The sequence below is a fragment of the Palaemon carinicauda genome, chromosome 43 (assembly GCF_036898095.1).
Source record: "Palaemon carinicauda isolate YSFRI2023 chromosome 43, ASM3689809v2, whole genome shotgun sequence".
Taxonomy (NCBI): Eukaryota; Metazoa; Arthropoda; class Malacostraca; order Decapoda; family Palaemonidae; genus Palaemon; species Palaemon carinicauda.
In genome coordinates, this window is record NC_090767.1 from 12,029,918 (window position 1) to 12,047,328 (window position 17,411).

At 47.0% G+C, this 17,411-nt stretch overlaps 1 long non-coding RNA gene across 4 annotated transcripts in view; it reads left to right on the plus strand.

Annotated features, from left to right (window-relative positions):
* Positions 1–17,411, plus strand: part of LOC137633444 (uncharacterized) — a 58,361-nt gene that overhangs the window by 770 nt on the left and 40,180 nt on the right. For all 4 annotated transcript variants that reach the window (XR_011042220.1, XR_011042222.1, XR_011042221.1 and 1 more), the window contains exons 2-3: positions 1,130–1,300; positions 8,659–8,933. This is a non-coding gene — a long non-coding RNA (uncharacterized lncRNA). The remainder of the gene's footprint in view (positions 1–1,129; positions 1,301–8,658; positions 8,934–17,411) is intronic.

Sequence of the window (17,411 nt, forward strand, 5' to 3'; positions counted from 1 at the left end):
TCCCCCATAGGTAAGTAGGTAAAAACATGGCTCCTAGGTTAGGTTAGGTTGCGGAACCTCGGGTTATGTGGTGTTTGTTTTCCTGGGTGTATGTATAATGACGGTAGTTTAAAGGGGTTTGCAGGGGTCATTAGCCCTCCCCTAAGTAGGTAAGGACATGGCTATTAGGTTAGGTTATGTGGTGTTCTCGTGTAGAGGTTCTGCAGAAAAATGGACACAGTTTATATTGTACAACGTCCACATCTTACAAACGACTAGAAAATGGGAAGAAAATTCCCATTTCTATGCACCTGAGAGGAACTGGCCGCTGATATACAAAGGCCCCTGTTTCCCTCTTTATATGTGGACCTGTTTCCCTTTTTTAATAAGGTTTTTTTTAGTCATTACTTATGCAATTTAACAATGAACTTCAGTTTCGGATGGAGCACATTATTTACTACTGGAAAACCTATATTCTCTATCCGTTCCGATCCGTTGCTGGACAGAGGGATTTGCCTTTCCATTGGCACCTCCTTACTTGTCTTCTCTAATCTAGTTCTTTTATTTTCTTCTCTCGTTTTTTCCACACTTGGTATATATATTCTTTTCCTTCCTATATTCCTTCTTCCTTAAACAGAATGTTTCCTAATATCTTCTTCTTTTCCTCCTCTTTTCCTTTTTCTCTTCTGTAGTTCTATTATTTTCCTTCTCTAGTCGCTGAGATCAGGACATTAAAGAATGAAATAAAATAATTTTCTGACTTGATCTATAATTTTAACAATTTTACACAGAGTCCGTTCTAACCAACTACAAAGATCCTAGTTTTAAAATGGATATAATTTGAAAAAGTTGGGTTTCCCTCGAGTATTTTCGTTAAAATTGTTCAAAGTTCCATTAAATAAACAAGGAGCCCTTAATTAAAATTATTAGGAATATTGTATTACAGTCCTCATTTTTCCAGTTCTGTATTGTATTTATATAGTAATTCTGAATTGTATTACAGGTAGGAAAATATAGTATGAAGTGTTGCTTATATGACAGTATAGATTAGGGTAAATGGCACTTTTCATCGCATGTTAATGTTACAAAAAATTTATGAAAATAATAACCGAAGATAATATTCCTATTGTTCATTATTGTTTCTTTCCAGATAAGGGAGAATTAAGCCAGAGTGATTCTGTTATCCGTACTCGTAAATTCTCGCCTCAGAAAGATCATCCTTTACCCGAGGGGAAGTTCTTGTCCCGTCAGAAGCGGAGACTTTAGCCATGGCCGCGACAAGCGTGGCAGACAAACGGGAATACTACGAGGAGCAGGAAAAGTAAGTACCGATGTTTAGAAGTGTTTAAGTCTATTTGGAAACAGATGTTTACTTATAACTTAAGACCGGAGAACTTTCAAAAGGAAGAAATGAGAAATGATTTAAATAAGTGCAAAATGAAATGCGAATCGACCGAGTATTTGTTCCTTCGCAAACGCAAACCCTGATCCTTTGATAGGAATACGCTTTCAGTGAAGCTGTATTTAGTTGTTAGAACTTTACCTAGGTGGCGCTAGTTACTGCCTATTGGCAAGGAGACCCTACCAACCTGACATACACCACTGGGCTTTCACTTTGTTTTCAATAGCTGTAGTTACTCAAGGGATACTTTCCTCTCTGTAAAGTTAGAAGAGACTACACATGGTAAGCAGCTCTTCTAGGGTGAAGGATACTCCAAAATCAAACCATTGTTCTCTAGTCTTGGGTAGTGCTACTGTCTCCTTACCATGGTCTTCCACTATTTTGAGTTAGAGTTCTCTTGCTTGAGGGTACACCAGCATACTATTCTATCTTATTTCTCTTCCTTTTGTTGTTTTGAAGTTTTCATAGGTTATTCATGAGAGATCTAATTTAATGTTGTTACTGTTCTTAAAGTATTTTATTTTGATTGTTTATTACTTCTCTTGTAGTTTATCTATTTCCTTTCCTTACTGGGTTACTTTTCCTCGTTGAAGGCCTTGGGCTTATAGCATCATGCTTTTCCAACTAGGGTTATTTGTAGGTAGTAGGTTGGCCAGGGCACCAGCCACCCGTTGAGATACTACCGCTAGAGAGTTATGGGGTCTTTTGACTGGCCAGACAGTACTACATTGGATCCTCCTCTCTGGTTACGGTTCATTTTCCCTTTGCCTACATACACACTGAATAGTCTGGCATATTCTTTACATATTCTCCTCTATCCTCATACACCTGACAACACAGATTACCAAACAATTCTTCATCACCCAAGGGGTTACTGCACTGTAATTGTTCAGTGCCACTTTCCTCTTGGTAAGGGTAGAAGAGACTCTTTAGCTATGGTAAGCAGCTCTTCTAGGAGAAGGACACTCCAAAATCAAACCACTGTTCTCTAGTCTTGGGTAGTGCCATAGCCTCTGTACCATGGCCTTTCACTGTCTTGGGTTAAAGTTCTCTTGCTTGAGGGTACACTCGAGCACACTCTCCTATCTTAATTCTCTTCCTCTTGTTTTGTTAAAGTTTTTATAGTTTATATAGGAGATATTTATTGTTGTTACTCTTCTTAGAATATTTTATTTTCCTTTTTTCCTTTCCGCACTGAGCTATTTTCCCTGTTGGAGCCCCTGGGCTTATAGCATACTGCTTTTCCAACTAGGGTTGTAGCTTAGTAAGTAATAATAATAATAATAATAATATAGCTTAGCTAGTAATAATAATGATAATTGGTTCTGGGGCTCTCTACTGGCTGTTTTAATCCTCTGGATAATTGGTTGGACAATCGTATTCTGCGAGGGTTTTCTGGAAAAAGAAACGTTTAGCAGTTTCTTGATAACTGTAGCAGTATTAGTTGTCGGTTTATTCGGCTGATTCCACTTTGTTGTTCCCTCTAGACAGTTTTTCTTTTCTTTGACAACGTAATCCTAAGAATATTGGAAGTCATTAGTATCGATGTGATCCGTTAAAGGAAAAAGTTTTTGCTGCCAACTTCTTTCCTTTTCTGTCTTCCCATTCCTGAACGTTTACCTGATTGTGCCGTTGTTGCTGTTGTTGTTGTTGTTGTGGTTTTTTTTTTTTTCCTCCCCAGCTGGAGCATCGTCGTCAGCCTGAACAACCCTTCAAGGAGAGCTGCAAGTTTCTCCTCCTCTTTTGCCTCAATCTCTCTCCTTCGTCTCTTCTCTCTGTAGGTCGAGATGAAGGGTCCCCAACCTTCATTTTCCATCTATGAACTAGGAAGTTCAAGAAGACTGATCAATTGGAGTTACATAATGCTTACTTTTTCTTTTTCCTTCACCAAAGACAGAGAGAAGACAATGAACATGAGCGCACCCTCGTCCATTCACCCGAGGCTGGGATTCGCGCCCACTACAAGCTACTGTGCACACTTGCACTCCTACAGGAGCTTGCCCTCAACTATTTGTGCGTACTCCTTGCACGCTCCCTTTTCTGCTCGCACTCTCTCCTGTGCATGTGCGAGCTTTTATAAGTGGAAGAATGGAAGTTCTCCAAGAGGACATTCTTAGAGTATCCCCTCACCTGTTCACACATCCGGAAAGTCCTGCCTGCAATTAAAAAGTGACGTTACTTAACTAGTGAGTGTGTGAGCAGGGCGACTAATCCACCCCTGCTACTACCCCCCCCCGTAACTAGTGGTGGGTAGTTTTACTGTACTGTACCTGTCTAAAAAGTTTATTGGCTAGTTTTCAGCATTCACTGAAATAGTATCCACTGTAAAGAGCTCAATGTTTGTATAGTCTTTTTATTGTTTATATATGACATATCTGTTTTTGACATTGTTAATAGTTTATATAGGACATATCTGTTTTGACGCTGTTACTGTTTTTAGAATGATATATTGTTAATTTATTCTCATCATTTATTTATTTCCTTATTTCCTTTCCTCACTGGGCTATTTTTCCCTGTTGGAGCCCTTGGGCTTGTAGCATCTTGCTTTTCCAACTAGAGTTGTAGCTTGGCTAGTGATAATAATAATAATAATAATAATAATAAATAGAAATTATTTCCAAATTTGTCCTTTACAATATCTACCTTACAACCTACACTCATGGGCTAAATGTCTCTGCAAGTTAAGGAGTTTGTTTCGTGAGAACATCTGGTCATTTTGTGGTATATTACATGAGGCATATTGTTCTTGAGGTTATACAAACCTTTCATCTTTTTCATCAAAAGTATTGTCTCTGCCAAAGGTGAGATCTCTATTGGATCATTAACAACTCAGTTTGGTAATAACAGACCGGTAAGGGAACTCACTCACTCGCTCGTCTGACTATGTCAAGGTCAATTTGGCTTTGGCCACATCAAGGGTTGATGTAGATGCTGCTGTTCTTACCTCTCTCCTGCTGTTGACTCTATCTTTTTTATTTATTCCTTTGGATAATTCATTTCCTGACTGTTCCACTTTGCTATGGAAGGGGTAACAAAAGTCCAGGCAAGCCAGTTGTAGTCGTGGGGACTTGATCCCCGAGGACACGACCTCTCTCTTGGGATAGGTGGATGGTACCCGTGTGGTTCCCGCAGAGCCATGGTAATGGTACTGGCCATTCTGGTAGCCCAGTAGCTGTGCCCTGGTGGGTTATGCTGTCAACCCCTGTCACTCCAACAACACCAGTAGCGAGGCTAGAGGGCCGGGTAGCCTTTGCTGATCCGTCTACTCCGGTAGTCGGCCGGAACAGATGGGAGCTTGTCTTTTGGTCTGTTTTCAGGCATGATGAGAAAGTTGTTGCGGCTTCCTGCTTTTGCATAGACTTACTTTGGGAAGAGAAGGTGGCACCATTTGATGACATGGTAGAGGTTTTGTGGAGAATGTGGGTCGAAGGGCTTTTTTATTGTGCCCATGGACACGATACCATTCGTGTCCTTCAACCCTGACCTGTGGTGCTGGGTTTACTGTGTCCTGAGTCTAGCGCCACGCTGTCCCGTGCCGGAGTTCTCCTTCCATGGCCCTGTGCTTGCCAGGCCTTTGTCTTCTCCAAATTATGTGCCTGGTTCTGTCCTTGGGATGGAATAGATGTAATCATGAGAAGAAGCAGACTCCGTAGCATGTGGCACCACCTTCCTTCGCTGCAGCGGACGACAGCACTCCAGGGCAGGAGGTCGTGGGGATGTTGGCCTGCGGTTTGATGCCCACGGAGGCTGCCTACCCTGAGTTGGAGAGTTCTTTCCTGGAGGTCATGGCACTCATCGCGAATGTAACAGGGGGAGGCTACGGTGGTTCCACCAGCGGGGAGGACATCGGTTGTCTATCGGCATTTCGGTGGCCCTCTTGAATCGAAGCCCTGGTTGGCCTTGCATTGGACCAGGTGGATAGTCAGATCTGTGGATCTGGAAATTTGTTTGGTTCAAGCAGGTCCAACAAGATAACAGGATCTTGCTCTCTAGGCTACGGAAGTTTTTTTATGTCAAAGAATGCCACGTCTTAGCCGGAGTTTCCACTCTGAAGGGGGCCCTCCCTTTATAGAGACTCAAGGCTGAAGGTATGTCCTTATTGAGTGCTGAGTTGATGGTCACTTAAGTTCAGGATGGAAAAAGTAAGGTCTGTGGTGTCTTCCATCAGAGAGGAAGACTTCAGGCTTTCCGTAGATCTGAAAGATGCATACTTTCAACTGCCTGTTCATCTGACTTCTTGGAAGTACCTCCATTTCTCCCTCAATGACTATTTTTCAGACTGTGTGTGTATCTCAACGACTGATTGATCCTGCCCTCTTCAAAGAGACAGTTGCTTTAGAATCGAGATCGACTTTTTGCGCTTTGCCATGATCTGGGGATTGGGGTAAACTGGGAAAAGTTGAAATGTCATACCCAAGCAGAGGGTGTGAAGTACCTGGGCATGCCGATAGACTCGGCAGCAGCGAGACTTTTTCCCATAGACGATAGATTATTTTCCTAGGGTTTTTCCACCAGATATCCCTTCAGTAGTGCCTGAAGGATCACTGGGTAGCAAGCAATCATCTCCCGTTACATCTTGCGCCGGTATCACAGGAGGTCCGAAACGATCTTGCCTTGTGGCTCGACAAGAAAAATCCTCATCAGGAAGTGCCACTCGACTTCTTAAGTCCAAACCTTCATCTGTCTTTGTATCAGGAGTGTGGTCAAAGGAATACAGGCATCTGCACATCAACGTCCTCGAGATGCGAGTGTCTTTCCTCTGTCTGCAAGTGTTCCAAGAAAGTTTGAGGAAGCACTTGGTAGTCGCTGTAATGGCCTACATCAGCGAGTAAGAAGGCATGTTCTAGCGCTCCCCTCTGCAAGTTCGTGAAGCAGATGCTTATTTGGGCAGGGTTTGACACTGTAGCATTGTCAGCAAGGTGCATTCTGGGCAAGATGAATGACCTAGTCCACACATTCAGCCATCAGGGCCAGGCTGCAGGAGCAGAGTGGTCTCTACAGCCTCTCGTGAAGGAAAGGCTTCTTGCTCGGTGGGGTTCACTGGGGATCAACCTGTTTGTGATCCTTGGGCAGTGTTTGAAGAAGCCTGGCAACACCTCTGGGATCACATGGACATTTACACCTTTCCCCCATTCACCCTGATTAGGCCAGTAATCAATAGGGTGTTGATTATGACAGGAATCAGAATGAGATTGGTGGCTCCAAGATGGCGACAGGCCAAGTTGTATCATGATCTGCCGGCTCTTCTGGTTGAGGTCCCAAGAGAACTACCCTTATGGCCACCTCTTCTTTGTCAGCCGCACCTGTGCAGTTACCACTCGCCCTTGGAGTCTTTATCTCTTCACTGTTGAGCATCTCCTTTGAGCGAAAGGCTTTTCACAAGGCATTACACATAAGATGTCTAGTTATCTCCAGAGGTCCACTGCATCTGTCTACCAGGCTAAGTGGGCCATCTCCTGTGATTGGTGTCGTAGAAAGGGATTTCTTCGTCTTCCTTCATCGGGAAAAACATCTCTCAGTTGCAGCCGTCAAAGGTTACCTCTAGGCCTAGAGTGTGGTGTATCCACTGGAAGATTTAATCCTCTGGGCTTTTTAGGAGCTGTCAATGCTCGTGAGGAGCTTCAAACAATCTTGCCCACCCTGGGATCTTAGGCCCCTGTAGTGGGATGTGACCCTGGTAATCAGGTTTCTTACGCGTACCCCATTCGAACCTTTGAAGAGGACAGAATCAGAAATGGATCGGACCCTCAAGACATTCTTCCTACCATCCTTACTGTCGACTAAGGGAGTGAGCGAGTTGCGCGGTATTTCTTACGTAGCCAAGGAGGTCTCCTTTAGTTTTGTGCCCAATTTTGGGGCAAAGATAAAGAATCTAGCGGCCTAGGACCCCAGGTGTGAATCCTCCATCCCCTCCCCCCCGGAGGTGTCAGGCGGTGAGGAAGACGAGAGGATCTCGTATTCCGTAAGGTCTCTCGGGTGTTGTATGAAGAGAACCCCACACCTCAGGCCGGAGTGTAGGAATCTCTTCGATGGGTTTGGCTGATCTAAGAAAGAGCTGTCAGGGAACACGGTGTCTTTCTGGCTTCATGAGCCTCAACAGAGAGCTCACTCTCTGGCTGATGAAGTCAAGGGTATTGCCCCAACTCTCCGTACTTTCAAAAGAAACCAGTCAGTGGGTCAGGTGAGGAAGGCAGGTGTCAGGGAAGGCAGACCACCTTCACATCCTTTTACATGAGAGTATGTATCCGCAAGTCTCTTGAGTTCTTGATACTTGGATCTGTGGTGGCTGTTCAAACCGTTGTATAGCAAGCCCAGCTCCCTTATGAGGACAGATTGCATCTCATCTATGGTATCATTTTAACAGAAGCTGGAAATGAATGTAGTATAACTGGCTCTTCTCCTCCTTTCTCTGCCTCTCTCATGGGGTCAGCGATTGAAGTGCTGCAAGCTGGTCAGACAAGATGCTGGTGAGTTGCACTTCTAACTTCTGTGTAACCAAAGAGGTAAATCTCCCCATTCTTCATGTGAGTTTTGAGATGGCAAATCTAATACCAACCCATTACTCATTTTCCTGGTGTTGGACTCTGGCTGATATGTCATCTTGGGGAAGGGTCTCTTTGATTTGGTACAAAATAGAAATAGGTACGTCCTGGGACCTATCAGTTTGTCATACCTACGATAAACGGATAGGCCATAGTGTTTCTGCTTTGCTTCTCCACAGAACAAGCCTTGAAGACATTCAGGGAAGATACAGAATCCTCCAGGGGGTTCTGAGGGGCCATCTGACCATCCAAGCAGGCAGTGAGTCTCCGGAAGCAATGGACGAGGGTTTGTATGTCACGGGGGAACAAACCGTCCCTCTGAGTCCTGGGTTGAAGCAGCAAGATTGAATAGAGAAGCATCTGTGGAAGGGGAGGGGCTTTGCGATGCTCGTTATCCACTTCAACAACTGATTCCAGCTCGCGCCAAAGTGATCTCCCAAATTGGACTCAGGTTTTTATGAATAGGAAAAATACAAATTACTTTTAAGATTTGTTATATTTTATCATTGGTCGATTATGAATTTCGTTTTTATGTATTTTTGAGACTACCTTTTGGTTGCTGGAAAAAATGTCCCCATTATCATCTGTGTTCTGTTTTTGGAATTATTTTCAATTTTGGTTTCAGTGAGCTTTGTTTGAGATTGATTGATAGTTGAGCAAAAGATTATGTTTTCATCCGTAACGATTATTAATCTCTAATAGAAACTACGTATTATTCAGACTCATTATTTCCAGCCCGTCCTGGCTTTACCTGTTCCCGTACAAGATGGTACATTGGTCGTTGTCACGTCCATCGTGGATGGCCGCTGCTGCGTACGCAAGAACGGGTAGCGTCCCGGAAGGCGTCGATGACAGGTCTGGTTTGCGTCAGTCAAGATCAGCTGGCTAATGTCTCTGGCCATTCCTCCTCCTCTGGGCCATTTTAGAAGAAGTCTGAAGAGAGAAGGCCTGTTGTTCCAAGAGATGTTAGTGATGGGGTTTACTCCCTTGTCATCTACATGGTCTCTAAGGTGAGTCGTGTCTCCTCAGATTCTCTTGCGCTTCTAATTTGTTCCGTAACTGGAATACAAACCACGCTATTTAATAGGGGTATTACTTTCGGCGTAGCTGAAGTGACGAGCCATTATTTTTTAACAAGGGTTTACTACCCACACCGCTAGTTAGCGGGGGTTAGGGAGGGTAGCTTGCTACCCCCCCTCACACACACCTGTGCTTGAGCCCACTTTGCTCTCGGCTCGGGTAGTAGTCGGACGTGTCCGCTCACACCCTCGCCTCTCTGACAGCCATTAATGCATTTTTGCTTTCTCTTCTTTAGGTGTGTTTGTGAAGTTGGCCTCTGCTATCATGTGCAAGTGTCCTGGATTACCCGACCGCCCTTGTGGTACGTTTATGTCGGCAGTCGAGACGGACCCTCACACCCTTTTTCCTTATTGTAGGGGCCAGCGGTGTGATACAACTAATAAGTGTGGTGAGTGTAGGGAGTGGTCTACCTCCCAGTGGGAGAGGTTTTCGCGACGACGGAAAAAGAAGTCCAAACGGGATATTTCTCCTTCGAAGGTTTCTTTGAAAGGAGAAAAACCCAAGGACTCTTCTTCCGTTGCCCTAACCTCCTCCGAAGCTCCCACTCGGTCGGTCTCTTTCGAGAGACCGTCGAGTGGTAGCGTAGACCGATGTAATGTTTACCAACCTCGGGGCTCGAGAGATGACGTTGCTTCCCCTAGCGAAGCAGCTCCACCTCTCTCCCGAGGGAGGATATGTCACTAACCTTATTTCAGCTTTGGTCCTCCTTGGGGCTTACGGGTTCGCTCTCCAAGGAGGTTTTGCTTAACTACATCCGATTGGGTGCCGCTGTCAAGCAATCGCCGTCACCGTCAGAGGTTGATCCTCTGTCTCTTGTCGACGTTGTAGTGTCAGAGGTATCCAATGCAGTATCACCCATCACCTCTGCCTCTCCAAACCCTACGGTGGCTGACGGCTTAGTTTCTCCCGTTCCTGTTCAACCAACGAGGGAGAAACTAAGTCCATCGTCAGTCTCTCCTGCTAGTGTTTCTTCCCCCCGGGGGAGTTCACTTACAGAAACTCCTCTTCGGAGGACTGCAGGTCAGCTTGCTGACCCAACGGCACCCAGAGGGCACCTGCGGTGAGGAGGCGCCTCTTTGGTTTATCACCTTCGTTGCAGTCTACCACAGAGGAGCCTCGAGACCAAGCATCTATCACTGCTCCTGCACTAGTCCTGGACCTTTCTTCAGATCATTCGTGATCTCCTTCAGTGTAAGGTCGTCCTTGTAAAGGACAAGTCGACCTTTCACCCGACAGACCTGCCGACCTGCCGTCACCTTTTTTACATAGGCCTAACAAGGCTTCACCTGAGCGCGCTAAGGCGCGCCAACCAAATACGCACTATGCGCCAACGAAACCTGACGAGCGCTCTTTAGTAACTCGTCAGACCCTACTCTAAACCCTAACACAGGGCATCAAGGGTGTATGTGCCAACATGCGCACACGTCCCAACAGGAGCATAGCTTCATCACACGCTCTGCACGCCCTCATGCACATACACGCCCACGTTTTCCTGCGCGCCAGGTCTTGCCTGAGCCTAAGCGCAAACATTCCCCTACGCGCCCGCCCCCAGCTGCGCGCCAACTCTCACCTGCGCGCCATCAACCTCCTGCGTACCCGCGTTCTTCTACGCGCCAGCGCTCTCCCACGCGCCAGCGCTCTCCCACGCGCCAGCGCTCTTCCGCGCGCCATCAGTCTCCTGCCCGCGCTCGAACGCGCCTAACAGCTAACTCTCCTGCGCACCAACGATCTACTGATCTGGGCGCTGCTGGGAAGTCAACAAAGCTGGCTTCTCCCATGCGCCAACTAGTACCATCGCGCTAGCGCTCGCCTTTGCGCCGTCGCGCCAGCCTTCTCCCGCACACATCCGCGAGGATACGCGCGTGCTCGCCTATCTTCTCCAACGGATTCGCGCCAACGTTCTATTGCGCGCCCACACGCCTCACATGTTTCAACTGTGCGCCCGCCGCTAGGGATCTTTCTCCTGCGCGCGGGCCCTACGGCTGGTACAGGCACGCGCGAACTCTCACCCGCTCACCCGCGCACTCAACGTATTGATCCTACGCGCCAACAGTCTCCCGCACACACGCACCAACAGTCTCCCGCCCGCGCTCCCGTGTACCAACAGTCTCCCGCGCGTGCCCCCTTGCGCCCACAGTCTCCCGCGTGTGCCAGCAGTCTCCTGCGCGCGAGCCCCATTATTCTCCCTCGCGCGAACGTCAATATCCTCCCGCACGCGAGACTGCTGAACTATACACGGCAAGGTCGCCATTCCCCTCCCCGCAAGCGCATACCACCGCGCATTGTGGGAGAAGGGAAGCATCTAGAAGGGTCCTGGATTCCAAAGCCATCACAGGCGAGCCCACCAATGATGAGAACTCCTCCCAGGGATCCTTCAATTCCTGTCCCTTCAAAGGGTATGTCTGACAGTGCATCTGTCAGCCAACAGCCCTGGTTCGGTGCACTGATCAGAGCCGTAACGCAGGCTTTGAAGCCTGTCTTCTCTGAATTAGGGCACAGATCCATGGCTGCTTCTACCCCTTTGAAGAGAAAAAGAGGAGTTCCAGGCGCGGTAACTTCCCCAAGGGCGAAACTGACTCCACGCAGACCTTTGAGGCAGGTTCCTTCTTTTCCCCAGACTGCCTCTCCTTCCCTTTTGGACGAAGATTTCCCGTCCCCAGGGGAATCACGAGAGGAGAGACTTTCCCCCTTCGCACCAATGGGGGAAACCTCTCCTCTGCCGAGGTGTCTACTCAGTCGGGGATTGAAAGGAACATGCCACCCTCGTCAATGTTGGAGTCCTACATCCTTCCCAGGAAGGAATCTAAGGACTCCAAACATTGCCGAAGTCTTCTATTAGGACTAGGATGAAGTCAGCTAGCCACTCAAGGAACGTCCGCGACTCTCTCCAAGAAGAGCCTTTGGGGACAGAAGGAGACTTCGGTGCAAGTCCCACAACAGGAGGAGACCAGCAAGTCAGAACAACGGGTTTTCCGACCCAGAGATCCCTCCTCGAGAGGGCAAAGACACGGTCTTTTGGTACTCAGAAACCCTCCAAGACCAGTGCAGCACTGCCCTGGTCTCAGGGGTAAAGAGTACTAGGGACACGATCTCACAACAGCTCTCCGAGATGTCCTCCTCCAACCTTTCCGGTGCCACCAACAAGCTCCTCCCACCGCCTCGCGTACAGCAGAGGAGGTACTTTGAGATCCTTGAGGAGCCTTGTTTAGCTCTTCCTCTTCACCACTTGCTGGAAGAGCTAATCAGGGAAGTCCCTCTTGAGAGACTCTCCAACCGGTAGGTCTCATTCTCGGCAGCCGAGATCCTCAACCAGGAGAAAGTTGCGAAGTGTGCTATGAAAGCCACTTCGTGGCTCGATATCTGGTTTGGAACCTTGGGTACCGATACGTTCTGAGGACTTCTCCAAAGAACGTACCAGGAAAGCTATGGAGACTTTTCTACTCTCAGGTACTCGCACGATCGAGTTTCTGGCCCACCAAGTCTCGAACTTGTGGGCAAATACCATTCTGAAACGTCGGGATGCAGTAGCTGAGAGATTTCATCAGAAGGTCCCTAGCACCGAGATCAATAGGCTCAGACATTCCTCTCTAGAGGGATTCTTCTTGTTTGAGCCTAAGGATGTGGAACAGGCCACTGAGAGGTGGAAGAAGTCTCATCAAGACTCCCTCCTTCATAGGGCTTTAATATCTAAGCCCTATGAGCCTCCAGCACCACAGCAGTCCCATCCAGTCAAGACCGCTAAAACGACGACAGCAGCGAAGACCGTGGTGTCTAAGCCCTTTCCTGTCAAAGGAAGGAAAGACAAAAAGTCCTCCAGGGGAGGCAAGAATCCTAGAGGGAGCAGCCGAGGCCACAAACGCTAGGATAGGCAGTCCCCCTGTATGTCCACCAGTGGGGGGATGCCTACAAAGTTGTTCAAACAGGTGGAAGCAACTCGGGGCCGATTCCTGGACAATCTCCGTGATCAGTCTAGGATATTGCGTCCTGTCCATAACATCTCTACCTCCCCTGACAACGAATCCAGTGCCATTGAGCTCCCTTGCCATGGGATCAGCAAAGGGGCAAGCCCTTCGGGTAGAAGTCCAGACCCTGTTGAAGAAGGGCGCCCTCCAAGAGGTCCTCGACGAATTTCCAGGCTTCTTCAGTCGACTTTCTTGTAAAGAAGGCGTCTGGAGGCTGGAGACCAGTCATTGACCTCTCAGCTCTGAACAAGTTTGTCAAACAAACTCCGTTCAGCATGGAGACAGCGGACACAGTCAGACTAGCAGTGAGACCGCAAGACTTCATGTGTACACTGGATCTAAAGGACGCGTACTTCCAGATCCCAGTCCATCCGTCTTCAAGGAAGTACTTAAGATTCAGCCTAGACAACAAAGAGTATCAGTTCAAGGTGCTGTGCTTCGGTCTCTCCACAGCACCACATGTTTTCACCAGTGTTTTCACCCTAATATCTTCGTGGGCACACAGGATCGTCATCCGTCTCCTCCGTTATCTGGACGACTGGTTGATGCTAGCAGACTTGGTGTCATCCCTTCTTCAACACTGGGACAAACTTCTGAGACTTTGCCAGGATCTGGGGATCATGGTAAATCTCGAGAAGTCCTCTCTGCTTCCCACTCAAAGACTGGTATATCTAGGCATGGTTATAGACACCAATCTCCACAAAGCCTTCCCATCAGACGACAGGATAGCAAGGTTGAGGAGGGTCGCAGATCCTTTCCTCAGATGAGAAGAGCTTCCAGCCCAATCGTGGTTACGTCTCCTCGGTCACCTTTCATTATTGGCTCGTCTAGTTCCCAACGGTCGCCTCAGGATGAGATCCCTCCAGTGGCGACTCAAGTCTTAGTGGAATCAAGGTTACGATTCCTTGGACGTCCTGATCCCTATGGGACCTGCGAAACTGACAGACCTCCAGTGGTGGGTGATAGACGAGAGCATACGAAAAGGAGTGGATCTTCTCGTCCTCCCCCGGATTTGATGCTGTTTTCGGACGCTTCAAAGAAAGGGTGGGGGCCCACGTACTTCACCACAGGACCTCAGGCCTGTGGTCAGAATCAGAAAAGTACCTCCATATAAATCTCCTAGAGATGAAGGTCGTCTTTCTGGCCCTTCAACAGTTCCAACAATACCTGGCGGGTCACTCTGTGGTGGTGATGAGCGACAAACACCACAGTAGTGGCTTACATCTACAACCAAGGAGGTACCTTTTCGCAGCAGCTATCCCATCTAGCAGTAGAGAAACTGAGATGGGCCGAAATCATCTCGATACCACTATCAGCACGCTTCATTCCAGGCAAAAGGAAAGTGCTCGCCGACAATCTGAGCAGAGCGTCTCAGATAGTGAGTACCGAGTGGTCTTTTGATCATCTAGTAGCCAACAAAGTCCTGACTTTGTGGGGTTCTCCAACTGTGGGTCTGTTCGCAACAGCTCTGAACTTCAAGCTCCCGCTGTACTGCTCCCCAGTCCCAGACCCCAAGGCTCTCTGGCAAGATGCTTTCCAACAATGGTGGGACAACATCGATGTTTACGCCTTTCCCCCATTCTGTCTGATGAGGAGGGTACTCAACAAGACCAGAACATTTGTCAATCTTTCAATGACTCTCATAGCTCCGCTGTGGCATCACGCGGAATGGTTCCCGGACCTTTTGCAACTCCTAACGAAGCTACCGAGAGAACTCCCTCCACAGCACAATCTGCTCAAAAAACCACATGCCAACATCTTCCACAAAGTCGTAGTGTCCAGCATCTTCTCTCTGAGAGAGGATTTTTGCAGCAAGTTGCTATCAGGATGTCTGGACATCTGCGAAAGTCATCCGCAGCAGTCTACCAGGCAAAGTGGAAAGTCTTCTGTGGTTGGTGTCGTGGAAGGGGTATCTCTCCACTCGATGCCACTATTCCAACATTAGCGAAGTTCCTCGTGTATTTGCGGGAAGAACTGCGCCTTTCAGTCCCGGCAGTGAAAGGCTATCGCTCAAAGTCTAGCTTTCAGGCTGAAAGGAATGGACATTTCTTCATCGCTAGGACTTTCTTTACTCATACATAGTTATGAACTTACCTGCCCTCAGTCGGAAGTGAGACCACCTCCATAGAACGTGGTTCGAGTTCTCAGGTCTCTTAGGAGACCTCCCTATGAACCATTACGTCAGGCTTCAGATCGCCACCTAACTTGGAAGATGGTGTTCCTACTAGCTTTGGCATCGGCCAAGCTAGTCAGCCAACTTCATGGTCTCTCGTATGACATTGCCCATGCAAAGGGATTGGGGGAGGTAACGTTCAAATTCGTCCCTGAGTTTATTGCTAAGACTCAGAATCCGGGGGTGCCGGACCCTCGGTTCGACTCCTTCTAGATTTCGAGTCTTCGTTCTGTAACAGATGACCCAGACCATCTCCTACTGTGCCCAGTAAGGAGTCTGAGGCTATATCTCAAAAGAACGACTGCAGTCCATCCCCAGGTGCAGGCATTGTTTGTAAGCACTGGGAGGACTAAGAGGAGGGTCACCAAGAACACCATCTCGGCATGGATTCGTAGGGTGATCCATCTGTCCCTGAATCCAGATCCTCCTCCGTCACGTCGCCCTAGAGCACATGATGTCAGGGGCGTAGCTATGTCTCTGGCCTTCAAGAAGAATTTCTCAGTGACGCAGGTTCTTCAGGCTGGGGTGTGGAAGCATCAGACGACCTTCACAGCCCACTACCTGCAAGACATGACCCACAGGAGGCTTGATACGTTCTCTATCGGCCCTATGGTTGTGGCGGGATGTAAACAAACACAACCCCCCCACACCCTTGATCACTCCTACTTTCTCAATATCCCACAATACAAACTTTCCCCTGACTCTACTTCAAACTGGACTCTTGGACAGAAGGAAAATGAAAACAAAACATAACCTTAACACTATATTCTTAAAAGTAAACGCAATCATAAACCAAAAAAAACACTTATCACGAATCATAAACAATATTAAATATACAACTGTAACACCATTCAAATAAAAAAAACCCTAACAACTTAAAATTACCACACCCAAAACCAATATTTGTTTATGAGTGGAACTCTTTATCCACACACACGTGACACACCAAAACCAATATTTGTTTATGTGTGGACGTCGTTGTCCACACAAGGGCCAACAGTCCTTTTATAGCCCAACCCCACAACTCGGTTGCAACGCCACAATATGGCAACACTTGACACTCAGTCAATACAAAAATGTTTTCATTGATTTAGTCCGTGAGCGTAATCATCATCATCATCATCCTCATCGGTATCATCATCATCAACAGCAATCAGAAGTAAATTCGGTCCGGGTCGTCAACAAATAAATCAATCTGAGCAGTCTTAAAACAATCTAATACAGGCCAGGTCGTCAACTAAAGATTGGCATTCAAAAATAACTCTCCAAAGGAGGAATCGCGGCCTGCCAAAATAAAAAAAAAACACTTATGAACACTCCTAACTAACTTAACTATCGCACTATAATCAAAGATAAACAATAAACTTTCTATCACTCATGAACGCGCCTAACAAAAATAAATAAAAACAGTACTTACTCAGAACATAAAAACACTAAACAGCCGGCTTTCGAAGAACAAAAAAATGCAGAACCGACTCCTTCTATCGTTCGAGATCCAATGCTTTCGCCCAAGACATTCATCACCACCCTATCCTAGCTATAATGTAAACAAACAACCTCAAATATACCAACAATCTTTCCAACTTCAAACAATCATTCGCTAATTACCCTTTTTCTTCGGCGCGCACCGCGGACACACAAAACACGCACACACAAACGCACATACACACATACTCTCTCGCGCACGCGCGATCTAACAAAACTAAGCACATTAAATTCTCTCTCTCTCTCTCTAATGACAAAGCTAAAGCAAATAAAATGTCTATATTTAACAATACTAAAACAACACTCTCTCTTTCTCTCTCTCTCTCTCTCTCTCTCTCTCTCTCTCTCTCTCTCTCTCTCTCTCTCTGTGACAAAACTAAAGCCAATACTGTAAACACACTCTCTCTCTCTCTCTCTCTCTCTCTCTCTCTCTCTCTCTCTCTCTCTCTCTCTCTCTCTCTCTCTCTCTGACAAACTTAAATAAACACACTCACACACTCTCTCTCTCTCTCTCTCTCTCTCTCTCTCTCTCTCTCTCTCTCTCTCTCTCTCTCTCTCTCTCTCTCTCTCTCTTGATTTGGCAAACGAAAAAATAAATTAAAATAAAATTAATCCTCCACATGGTGGCTGCACAACAGCTGGTTTAAAACCTCAGGCTCCTTAATGGACAAGTAGCAGAAGGTTGAGGGCATTGTTACCCGGTCTTAGTCTGCATGAATGAAAAGATTTGTCTGGCCCTTACTCTTTTCTTCATCCTCCCCTCTCTTGGGGAAAGCAGCATCCTGGGT